This window comes from Ursus arctos, unplaced genomic scaffold (assembly GCF_023065955.2).
Source record: "Ursus arctos isolate Adak ecotype North America unplaced genomic scaffold, UrsArc2.0 scaffold_32, whole genome shotgun sequence".
In the NCBI taxonomy this organism is placed as follows: Eukaryota; Metazoa; Chordata; class Mammalia; order Carnivora; family Ursidae; genus Ursus; species Ursus arctos.
Genome location: NW_026623008.1, coordinates 31,510,103 through 31,522,969, shown reverse-complemented (window position 1 = coordinate 31,522,969; position 12,867 = coordinate 31,510,103). Strand labels below are relative to the sequence as shown.

General features: G+C 42.7%; 1 pseudogene; it reads left to right on the top strand.

Annotated features, from left to right (window-relative positions):
• Nucleotides 1–11,507: 11,507 nt before the first annotated feature.
• On the top strand, nucleotides 11,508–12,044 carry LOC130542288 (T cell receptor alpha variable 8-4-like; annotated as a pseudogene).
• Nucleotides 12,045–12,867: the final 823 nt, after the last annotated feature.

The following is a 12,867-nucleotide window of genomic DNA, read 5'->3' as shown; positions in this document are numbered from 1 at the left end:
CTAAAATTAAAATCTTCCTATATGTTAAAGGCCATAAGTCAATTATCCCTTAATATTTTCTCCTCTCTTCCAAAATTTAAGTGTATTGTATTTAGCTTATTTTAATTAATCTTTTTACTCTCTCTGGATTCTTTACAACACCTTTTTTTTTAAGATTTTTTATTTATTTATTTGACAGAGAAAGAGACAGCCAGCGAGAGAGGGAACACAAGCAGGGGGAGTGGGAGAGGAAGAAGCAGGCTCCCAGCGGAGGAGCCCGATGTGGGACTCGATCCCAGAATGCCGGGATCACGCCCTGAGCTAAAGGCAGATGCCTAACGACTGCAGTACCCAGGCGCCCCAACATCTTAACTTCATATTGAAGAAAGCTGGTTACAACACTGGTACAGATCTGCTTGCTGCAGAATATAGCACCATAGTTCTCTACTCTCTGCCTTTAGAGTTCTCCTAATAATTTCCAGTGGAGACCACAAGATGACTCATAACCATTTATGACCATGTTTAATCTTCTGCCACATCCTCATAGCCAGGCTTTCCTTTTCCAATATTTATGGTGAATTTTGGTTACTATGAAGTCTCTTACTTAATCTTGTCCCCCAAACTTACCTAATATTAATGGAACATTCTTAATATTCCTAATATTGTTGGAATATATAACATATATTTATTTGTATATTTATAATCCATACCGTATTTATAGAGCTATATAGTTATATAATATATAATTATGGGATATATATTATAGAATATATAATTATGAGATATAGTTATATATTATGTAACATGTAGTTATGGGACTGTATGTGTACATATTTTCATGTTGTTTTTTTGAAGTATTAGAAACTTTTATTTAGAATCATCTAGGGATGCCTGGCTGGCACAGTTGGTTAAACCTCAGACTCTTGGTTTAGGCTCAAGTCGTGATCTCAGCATGGTGAAATAAAGCCCCACATGGGGCTCCATTCAGCGCAGAGTCTGCTTGAGATTCTCTCCCTCCCTCTTCCTCTGCCCCTCCCCCTACTTGCACTCTCTCTCTCTAAAATAAATAAAACCTAAAAAAATAAAGAATCACCCATAGAATTAAATATTCTCTTTCCAGTTAGATGAATAGGATTACTGGAAGGCATTTTCCATTGTCACAAATTTGGCAACCAGGGCCCAAAACTAGGGACCAAGAAGCCTTAAGCATCCACCATTTTCCATTAAGAAAGGCTCACAGCCAGACACTCCCTCTAGGATTTATGAAAAAGTGAGCAAACAGGCTCTATATCCCCCAACCTCCAATCTTCACCCCCTTAGCTGATGTGCGGAGTGGGAGGAGCCAAGAGAAGACAAAACTGTTCCCCTTTCCCCAAAAGCCACCTGAGAAGTCAATATCCTCCCTGCAAATGACTTTTAAAGGTAAAGTGACCTGAATAAAAGGGACAATTGTGTGGCATTCTGTCTTTGGATATCTGCTTCTGAAGCAGATTGTGATCTCTTTTTACACCTGCTTAAACAGAAGACGAGGAAATTGGAGAAAGATGGTGGAGTGGGGAGGGGTGGCAACTGGCTGCCTGGGTTTCTCCATTAGGCATGGTGAGGAAGAGCGAGGGTTCTCTGGGCAAGTGGCTCCTCTGAAGCCAGCAGGGCTTGAGCTGTCCCACCAGTGTTCCAGGCAGGAGAGAAGAGAGAGCCAGAAGCTGAGGAGAACATCCCGGAGTGGGAACCTCTGCGAAGGGACCAGCCGGGAGGGGAGAAGCCAGCCTTGAGGAGGTCCCTCCAGGTCCCCTGGTGCTCTCTCTTGGGGAAGCCCACCCCACAGAGACCATCTAGGAAAAAGGAGAAGGAGGTGAACAGAGCAGCCAAGCTGACCTCACTAGGGACCAAGAAGCCTTAAGCATCCACCAGCCACGGATCAAGACTCAAGTTCAGAGAGCCAAGGAGAGATGGCAATCAATGGAAGACATAAACAGGGCGGCACTGAGATTTGTTTAATAACTGAAAATGGCCCAGAGGTTTTGCCATTTTGTTTCCATGATGTCTTTAAGGGAATAAGGTCCAGCGTCCCTCCAAAGCACCATCAATACTTTAAGCCTCTTTGTTTGTTTTTGATACTCTTTCCTCCCCACTTTGCTCCACCTGGAAAATGTTGATTACGTCTTGGTAGGTAAACTTGCATTATATCATCGTATGGTCCCCTAAATCTGTAGGTGATGTCAGATCCTTTCATTTGCCTATAGGGCTGAAACTTTTGAAATAAAATGGCAGGAAAATCAGCTGTATTTTCTTTTTCCAGCTGTACATTCTACCCTCGAAGTGATGAGCCAACAATTACCCCACTGCCTGAAGGGAAAAAAGATCATGTGGTTTTTTTAACAATGAAAAACAAGCAAAAGCTCTTAATATTGCAAAAGTTGTCCTGTCCCACGTGGCGATCATTCTGAAACCACGAATGACCAAAATTGACATCCTTTCTTTAACACCATAAACATATCTCAGCAATTCTCCTCCATGTCTATAAAGCAGCTTTACTAAAGCAGGTTTGTGGACTCGCCCGGGGAGGGAAAGAAGGCCTTCGTGAGTCTAGTCACAAGAGGGGGATGGATGCTCTATTGTCAATAGCATCCCTGATCAGTTGGGGGAGGGGGTGTTTGGCTAGCATTCAATATTGAGGTTTTGCAGAACTGTGACAAATGATATATTTTGTTCTCTTCATTATAAGCAGAACAGTCTGTGCACAGCTTCCAACATTCGGTGATTCCTGGCCTTGTCCCAACCCATTATGAAAGGTTTTCTTTCCACTCAAAATAGGATGACAGAGGAAGACGGGAAGTGGCTATGCTATTTTCAAGCATAAATAAATAATCTATTTTTGTCAGTTTTTTGTAGTGATAGAGAAAAGTAGAATTTTGGGGGGAGGGTGGGAAGGAAATTATTTTACTCAATCTATTTCAGTTTTCTTAAATTTGGGAAGATAACAGGAACAAGTTTTCAAGGTCACTCTCTCCTTCTTTCCTACAAGAGCCTTTCCTCTCTCCCTCCTTTCTGTCCTCCTCTGTAGGTCAACTGTGCCTGACCATGAAACACACACGCAGAGAATGGGGAAGGCGGGTTTTGAGCAGGGTTTGTGGAATATAAAAGGGGGTGCAATTCCAGGTTTCTGGTTTTCTTTATACCAACACGTGAAGTCTCTAAATGCCCTCCTAGAGATGCATGACCCCTGGAGGTATTTTAGGAGACCAGAGAATCAGAGAACTTGGCTCTGACCTTCACCTCTCCAGTCACTTTGAGCAGTCGCTTTCTGCATCTGAGTCTCATTTGCTTGTTCTTGTCATTTAGATGGGCTTTCTCGGTCCTCTCATGTATCGTACTTGGTGGTTTCCTGAATGTAAAGAAAAATCCTCTGAGTTTCCCCAGACCATCAGGTTACTGAAAAGGTATATTCTTTCTCTTGGGTTGTGAAAACACAGTAAGAGAAGGATTCTGGGAGGATGCTGTCCTTAAGGTTCTTATTCTCCTCCTTCAGACTCACCCTCTTGGAGTTTAAAATTCATAAATGCTCTCAAGAGACCCCCTAGGTTGAAAGTGGATGCCTCTGTCACGTGTTTACCCTGGCTCCAGGGACATCACTAAACCAGGGAGGGGTGTCAGCCCAGAAGCTACCATCTCGCCGGCTGAGTAGAGGCCTGGAGTTCCCCAGCATGACAGCCGCCAAGCGAGGGGCAGTGACTCAGCTGGTGTGTCTGTTCTCTTACCTCTTACCTGATGGGTGAGAAACGATATAAAGGGACTTTTCAAGAAGTGCGAGCTGAGGAAAGTCAGCACTTTAGGGCTGAGTGACAAGAGGAGGGAGCAGTTCTAGGAATCTGAAGAAAGCAGCTGGATAGTAAAAACTCAGGTTTCTTTTCTGCTATAAGCATTTGTACTCTACGTTTTTCTCTATGCATGGATATGTTGCATCTACACGGTATTTAAAACTTTGTTGTCATTCAGGAGGAGAGAGAAGTATTTCTCTGGCAATGCTGGGGTGGGTCCTCAGATGGCAGTGTTTCCATTTCTACCTCCTACTATTTGCAAATCAGTATGTGGGGGGCGGCGGGAGTGCCTGCGCGCATGTGTGCTGCGTGTGAGCGTGGGACCTTTCTCTGATTGGCTGGGCTGACGCTGTTTCCGGTAGATGTTTGAACACATGCGGTAGCAAAGCAGATTCTTTATCTTGTGAGCCCTTGTCAGTATTTGAGACACAAGAACAAGTTCTCAGTGACTCTAAGTGGCAGAAAGAATGGACAAATCCCTGGGCTTGCTCATCCTTTGGTTGCAACTAGACTGTGAGTGAAAGGGATTTGGAAATGGGCAAAGAACAGACGGACCCCAGGGCATTTCTCCTCGGGGAAGAGAAAGAAAGATAGGGAGTTGTACCAGTGTGATGTTTTGTGTAGATTGAAAAGCAAAATCAAAAGTAATTTCCAAAGAGATAGCCACTAACCAGTCCGTCTGTCGTGTTCTCTTTCTGGACAGGGGTGAGCAGTCAACAGGAAGTGAAGCAGAGTCCTGAAGCTCTGAATGTCCGCGAGCGGGACAGCATGGTTGTCAACTGCAGTTACACGGATGGCACTCTTTATTCCCTTCAGTGGTTTAGGCAGGACCCTGGGCAAGGGCTCACATTCCTGCTGCTAATTCAGTCAAATCAGAGAGAACAAACAAATGGAAGAATTAAAGTCTCCTTGGATACATCGACAAGACAGATTGTTCTGTACATTGCAGCTTCTCAGCCCAACGACTCGGCCACCTACCTCTGTGCAGTGAGGCATAGTGCCCAACCGGCTCCTGTCACCAATACCTAAACTCTGCAGCTGGGACTCCAACCACGTGTCCTGTCTTGAAGCTGGGGAGCCTTTCTCCATCAAGGCGTTTTCTAAATTGACTCCCCAGATAGAAGCAATGAAATATGCAAAACCTCATCTGTATGTTGAATCTATACATATACACGCACACGTATATATGAATGTGTACACACGTATACACATATACATACATACACATATGTATCAGAAGTTAAATTTGGCCTTTAGTTTTTTATCAATTTAAATTTAAATAATAGCTTTACTGAGATTAATTCACATGCCATACAATTCACTCTTTTAAAATGAACCATTAAGTGGCATCTAGTACATTCACAGTGTTGTGTAACCAGCACCTCTGCCTAGTTTCCAAACCTCGTCATCACCCCAAAAGGAAACCACATACCCACTAAGTGGTTACTCACCCCCTCCCCTCCCGCAGCCCCTGGTAGCCGGCTTTCTGTCTCTGTGGGTTTCCTATTCTGTTCATTTCATATAAAGGGAATCACACTGCCTCCTCTCACTCAGCGTACTGTTTTGGAGGTCTGTCCAACTCAGGACCAGCTGGAGAAGGGCAGATATTCACCACCACCCGGTCACATAGGATGCCCCACTTCTAGCTATCCTGCTACATCTTCTCCATGTTTTCCTTGTTTTGCTAGAAGTTTGTCAGTTTCACTGATCTTTTTAAAGAACCAGCTCTTTGTTTTATTGATTTTCTCTACTGATTTTCCATTTTTCTATTTCATTGAGTTCCGCCTTTATTATTTCCTTCCTTACACTTGTTTTGGATTGATTGTTGTTTTCTTTTTCTGGGTTTTTGAGGCGACCCCTTAGATGATTGATTTGAGCCTTTCATTCTTTTCTAATATTCGCGTTTAGTGCTATAAATTTCCCTCTCAGCACTACTTTGGCTATGTCCCACAAATTTGGATACGTTGTATTTTCATTTCCACTCAGGCCAATATACATGTGATTTCCTTTGAGACATTCTTTGTGACCCTTAGATTAAGAAGTGTGTTGTTTAGTTGTTAAGTATTCGCAGATTTTCCTGTTATCTTTCTGTTACTTATTTATAGTTTTATTCTCTTGTGGTCAGAAAACACACTCTTTATGATTTTAATTCTTCTACATTATGCTTGTTGAAGTTTGGTTTCTGGCTCAAGACGTGGTCTTACTTGGCATGTATTTCATGGACACCTGAAACCAATGTGTGTTCTGCTGTCACTGGGTGGGGTGTCGATGGGTACAGCTGGCTGTTAGATCCTGCTGGTTTGTGGTGTTGTTCAGTTCTTCTATGTCCTTGCTGATTTTCTAGTTGTTCTGTCACTTGTGGAGAGAGGAGTATTAAAGTCTCTAACAATAATTCTAGATTTGTCTATTTCTCCCTTTAGTCCTGTCAGTTTTTGTTCTCCTTATTTTTCAGCTCTCTTGGTGGGTGCACACACATTTAGGATTGCTATGTCTTCTTGGCAATTCATCCTTTTTATCAGTATGGAAGGTTCCTCTCTGTTCCTGGTAATTTTCTTTGTTCAGAAGTCTATCTACTTTACCTGATATTAATATAGCCATTACTCCTTTCCTTTGATTAATGTTCATATGATATATCTTTTTCCATCCTTTTACTTTCAACATGCCTGTGTCAATTAAAATGAGTTTCCTTGGGGTGCCTGGGTGGCTCAGCCGTTAAGCGCCTGCCTTCGGCTCAGGTCATGATCCCAGGGTCCTGGGATCGAGGCCCACATCGGGCTTCCTGCTCCGCAGGAAGCCTGCTTCTCCCTCTCCCACTCCCCCTGCTTGTGTTCCCTCTCTGTCTCTCTCTCTGTCAAATAAATAAATAAAATCTTTTAAAAAATAAAAATAAATAAAATGAGTTTCCTATAGACAGTTATAATTGGGTTATGTTTGGTTTTTTGTTTTTTTGAAGTTTTTCCTGCAATTCTAATAATTCAAATATTGGACCTTTGGCCTAGACCTACAGGTCGCTGAGGCTTTGATCACTTTTTTCAGTGTGTTTTTCTTTTGTTCCTCAAATGGGAAGTTTCTATAGTTTTATCTTCTCGGTCATTGATTCTCTCCTCTGACCCATCCATTCTGCTGCTGTGCTCATCCACTGAGTTTTTTATTTTGCTTTTTATTTTCAGTCCTAAAACTTCCATTTAGTTCCTCCTTATATTTCTTTGTTGAGTCTTTCTTTAAAAAAAAGAAGGTTTTATTTATTTATTAGAGAGAGAGAGAGATCACGAGCAGGGGGGAGGGATAGAGGGAGAAACAGACTCCCTGCTGATCAGGGACCCCCCCCCACCCATGTGGAACTCGATCCCAGGACCCCAGGATCACAATTCCAGCTGAAGGCAGACGCTCATCCCACTGAACCACCCAGGCGCCCTCTTTTTGTTTTCAAATTTCTTTTGAACATGTTTATGGGTGCTTGTTGAAGCATTTTTTATGATGGCTGTTTGAAAACCCTCGTCATATAATTCTAACTTCTGCATGAGCTACGTGTTGGTGTAGTTGCAGCCAGGATATTTTGAGTATTACGTTGAGAGACCGTGGAGCTTATTGAAACCTGTCATATTAGATGGATGTTTCTGACATCACTATGTCAGGGGAAGAGAAAGTGCCCCCTCATTATCGCCAGGTGGAAGTAAAAATTCAGGTTCACCATTCAGCCTTCTTGACACCCAGGGAAGACAGTGCACCTCATTACTGCTGGGTGGGAGCTGACCGTCTGGCTCCCCACATGGCCTCCTCTGACACTGTGGAGGTGGCCTTGTTACTATGGGGCAATAGTGAAAGTCCTGGCCTGTACTATGTCTCTATGAGAGCACTCCTGTGGGGAAAGGGAAAGGCAATTCATTGCTCCCAGTGCTGGTGGAAATCCAGGCTCCCCCCAGAGTCTCCACTCACACCTAAAGAACAGAGTAAAGCTCATTGCCAGAAGGCCGGAATTAAAGTTCCCATTCTCTATTTGTCTTTCTCTGACATCAATAGAGACACTAAAGTTGCCTCTTTGTGTTTGCAAAGCAAAATCTAGGCTCCCCACTTGGTATTTGATTGTGTCGGTGTGCGTGGGGTCACGTTTTTTTCTGTGGTGTTTGGCTAGTTTACAACGCTTATCCTCTAAATATTTTCTTTTTTTAAAAAAATATTTTTTATTATATTATGTTAGTCACCATACAGTACACCCCTGGTTTTTGATGTAAAGTTCGATGATTCATTAGTTGCGTATAACACCCAGTGCACCATGCAATACGTGCCCTCCTTACTACCCATCACCAGTCTATCCCATTCCCCCACCCCCCTCCCCTCTGAAGCCCTCAGTTTGTATCCTCTAAATATTTTCTGTCTTGCTAAACAAGACTCTTTTCTGGTCCTTTGACTGGAGAAAGCAGGCTTTTTTGAAAGGTCTTTTAAAAGTAATACGCTCTGTAATATTTAGACATTTTCACCTAGAAGAACCATGATGTTCCCTTTAGGGTGTTGAGAATTTGGCAAGGTTTGCAACGGAGTGATTGGCAGTAAGCGTGAAGGTAAGGTCTGTGGCCTGTGTAGTAGAAGATGTCTGTTTTGCCAGCAAGGACCCATCCCTGCTTTTTTTAGTAATTACACCTGATATTTGCTTTGAGGCATAACTCTTCTTCCACTTTTAGGGTACATGGTTTAGGGGAGGTTCTAATGTTGGCTCTAGCGATGGAGTCCAGGCTGATCAGTGGACTGAGTCCCTTTTGACCAGGGTTCTCAACCTTGAGAGCCCACTGGAACAATCTTGGGGCTTAAAAGAGCATTGATACCTGGTCCATCTCAGGCAATTAAATCAGGCCTCCTTAGGTGGTTCCCAAACACTGAAGCTTGTGTTTCTCTCTCGTTTTTTTCCCCCAGTTGTCCTGGATTCAAATGTGCAACAATGATGACAGCTGGATCCAGATACAGTTACTGGTGAAGGTGGAGGCTTGTGGCTAAGTCTTGATAATTAGCACAATTCCGTGTAGATAGTAACTGGTTCAAGGATGAGATCTGCTTTGAGGGTTTCGTTTTTGTTTTAGTTTGTTTGTTGTTTGTTTGTTTTGAGTAACACAAGCTGGGAAGTCCTTTTTTTGGTTTGTTTGTTTTGTTTTGTTTTTAAGATTTTTATTTATTGGGTGCCTGGGTGGCTCAGTCCATTAAGCCTCTGCCTTCAGCTCAGGTCATGATCCCAGGGTCCTGGGATCGAGTCCTGCATCAGGCCCCCTGCTTAGCAGGGAGCTTGCTTCTCCTTTCTCCCTCTGCTGCCACTCCCCCTGCTTGTGTTCTCTCACTCTGCCTCTCTCAAATATTTATTTATTTATTTTCAGGACCTTGTAATCATGACCTGAGCTGAAGGCAGATGCATAATCCACTGAGCCACCCACCCAGGCGCCCCGAGTGGGGAAGTTTATTAAAGTGAGAAGTACACACTCAAGATAGGAGAGTGGGTGAGCTCAAGAGAGAGCTGCGCTGCAGGGCTTCCTGACTGAGCCCAGGGGTGTTTCCTGATTGTCAGCTTCCTCAGATCCAAATATGGAATGAGACAAAAAGAAAAACCCAAGAAACTCACCATATTGTTTTTTCTCAGGTCTCAAAGTCCCTAGTTGGTAGCATTTCTTCTGTCCACTTTTTTTTTTACTTTGTTCATAATGTCCAGGGGTTTTAATCATACAGGACTTAGAGAAAAGTACATCTATTCCATGTTCCCAGTAGTGAAAGTTCATGCATTTAATTTTCAGAACAAGTTCATAACATTATGTAATTCTTTAAGCTTGCTTTTCCTGCAGTTCAAATTTCTAAACCTGCATTTAAAGAGATTTGAAACAAACAATAATAGTACAATTGTTGCAGAGAGAAGCATAGTATTGAGTTTTGTTATTCATGAGAACATTTGTAGTTTCCATTTGTGTTTAAAATATAAAACAGAGTGAACACTATAAGGGGTAATTTTTTAAGTGCAAATTTAAGACACAGATGAATCATTTATTGAATTTGAGTAATATTTTAAAAATCAAAATACCTTCTTTATTAAATTGTTAATTGTTTACATTAAAACTACAGAACTCATCAAGAAAATAAGCCTTCTCCCAAATATACCAAAATGACTAAACATTTTTGTGTAGAGAAGAGTCTTAAACTTTATTTGATCCAGATGTCAAATAAGCTAGTCATGCCACTAGTCATCGGCCAGAACTTTTCCATCTCTGAAGTCCTACTTTGCCAGATGACAATCACGTGTTTTGGTTTCTCTCATTTAGTTAGTCCCACCAAATCTGTTCTTTAATAACATCTGGTCCTCCATCGCCTTCCTGTACTCTGTCTCATCTTCTATGTTCTCTTCCTTCCCATCCAGCATTCTCCATGGCATATTTCTTCAGCTGCTTTGTGTTAGTAGTCTCATCTCACTTCATCCGTTTGTTATCCTATGACACTTATATTAGTCATGGTTCTTCAGAGAAAATTAATGGGATATATAGATATATATAAAAGGAGAATTATTATAGGAATCGGCTCACCCATAATAGAGGCCGAGAAGTCCCACAGCCTGCCATCTGCAAGCTGGAAAGCCAGTGGTATAATTGAGTCCATGTCCAAAGGCCTGAGAGCCAGGACCCCCATTGTACGACAGCAGAAAAGATGGGTGTTCCCGCTCACAAAGAGAGAAGAGGTAAGAGGGAGAGAATGTGCTCTTCCTCCACCCTTTTGTTCCGCTCAGATGCCCAGTGGGCTGCACAATGCTTGTCCACACCAGTGAGAGCAGATTGGCACTCATTCTACCCAATCAAATGCTCATCTCTCCTGGAAACACCCTCAGAGACATATGCAGAAAGAATGTTTTACCAGCTATCTGGCCATCCCTCAGGCCGGTGAAGTTGACACAAAATTAACCATCATAACCCATCTGGTAAATTCCCCTTCTGGATCAATCTTCCTGCTTAGTCACATAGCTTGACTGATGAGCATAGCTGGTAAAAGTCACATAGTCACACAGAAGGTTGTCTCCACATAGTAGTGGTTTTTAATATCAATTGTACATGAAATGGTACATGAAAATATTTTATGTTTCTGTAATCTGCTATCATCCCATACTCCACAATATCTCCCTTGAACCTCTATGCTGCCAAAAGATGTATCCCCCACCTTTTGATCAGTCGTGGTAGATGACCATAAAGACAACTGGTACCATTAAATGAATCGCCTTCAGCTTTCTGCATCTCAACTAAAACTTTGGTGCTTTTTATACATATGATTTACCTTCCCTCCCATAATAATGTAATTCTATATACACTGTATAAACCTGTGAGGAAGATTCACAAAAATGTGAACGCGTCCTTCGCTTTGTTTGGCCCCTAGAGGGCGCTGTTGCCCAAATTGGAAATGTTTTTCTGTAAAAGCTCAGAATACGCCCACAAAAACCTTCTTTCCCTGCAGCTTAAAGAGGTGTTCTGGTGGCAATTTTAGACAGTGACATGTAAAGAATCTCAGACACCGGGGGCAGACAGTTTTGCCCAGAGAGCATCTCTTCCTAACAGTCCCTAAGAAGAAGGAATCTAAATCCCCTATCGTTCCTCCCCAACCTCGAGCCATCTAGATTCAAGTACCCCAGATTTTATCTTACTTATTTTATTTGTGAGGAATTTCCCAGAAAGGAACTCTCTGCTTCTTCAGTGCTCAGCCATGACCTTCCTGTTCATCTTGACGCTGGGGGTGCTTCTGTTCCTAAGTGAGTAACATTCCATTTAACTCCCTCGTCCACAAAGAAAACATTGTTCTGGTCTGACTCTGAACATAGACTTTTTCTTTCAGCGGAGTTCACTGACTCAGCATTGATGTTTCAGGAGGAACCGGAGCCCGGTCGGTGACCCAGCCTGATGCCCACGTCACTGTCTCTGAAGGATCCCCTCTGGAGCTGAGGTGAACTACTCATCTTCTTTTCAGCCATATCTCTACTGGTTCGTGCAGTACCCCAACCAAGGCCTCCAGCTTCTCCTCCAGTACATATCAGGGAACACTCTGGTTCAAGGCATCAAAGGTTTCAAGGCTGAATTTAAGGACAGTGAAACCTCCTTCCACCTGAAGAAACCCTCAGCCCACGGGAGCGACTCAGCTGTGTACCTCTGTGCTGCGAGTGACACTGTGCCTGGGACTGCAGGGGGAGCTGGACACAAACCTCTTGAGACATTGTCACTTAAAAGACTCAGGGTCTCAGCCTGAGCTATTTTTCAGGAAGTTGACATGTTCCGTGAAAATAAACAATGCAGAGAATACAGAATCCTGGGAAGTGTTTGGTTTCTATGGACTTAGATATTTTTCTTTCTTTTTTTTTTCTTTTTCCATTTTGCAAAGGCAAGACTACTGTTTTTTGAAGTGCGGCATTTTTATCCTCTAGAGTCAGGATTCTAAAGGGAATGAAGCCATAGGGTTTTCAACAACCTGGAGGAAGTTACCTGCTCTCACATCAGTTGAGGGCCTCTGGGGGGCTCAGTCGGTTAAGCGTCTGCCTTCAGCTCAGGTCATGATCCCAGGGTCCTGGGATCGATTTCCACATCAGGCTCCTCTGCTTCTCTCTCCCTCTGCCTGTCCTCCCTGCTTGCACTGTCTCCTTCTCTCAAATAAATAAATAAAACTCTTTAAATTTTTTTTTGAAATATTGATGGGTGAAAACGGTTTGGGGTTGGCCATGTGAGTTGGCATAAGGCAAATTGGAGAATTCTGCTTTGCAGAAACCAGGACAATTGCTTATGTCAACTTGCATTATCTCCAGAATATTTTACTAGTATACTGAGAGGCTTCTTTCCTCAGAGAACTTCAACACTATGACTAAAATATTTGAGAATGAACCTAATTACAGCTGACATTTTAAGGATACATACAGGTGACCTTTAGAAAGAAGGGAAAAGGGCCTTCTTTATCCAGTGGTCCTTGGTAACAGACACCCTAAATCAAACACACCGTCATGCTGAAGTTCCGTGTGAAATCTTGGGCTTGTTTGTTCTATGAGTGACTGGCCTTTCTCTGTCAGATGCACCAGGTTACT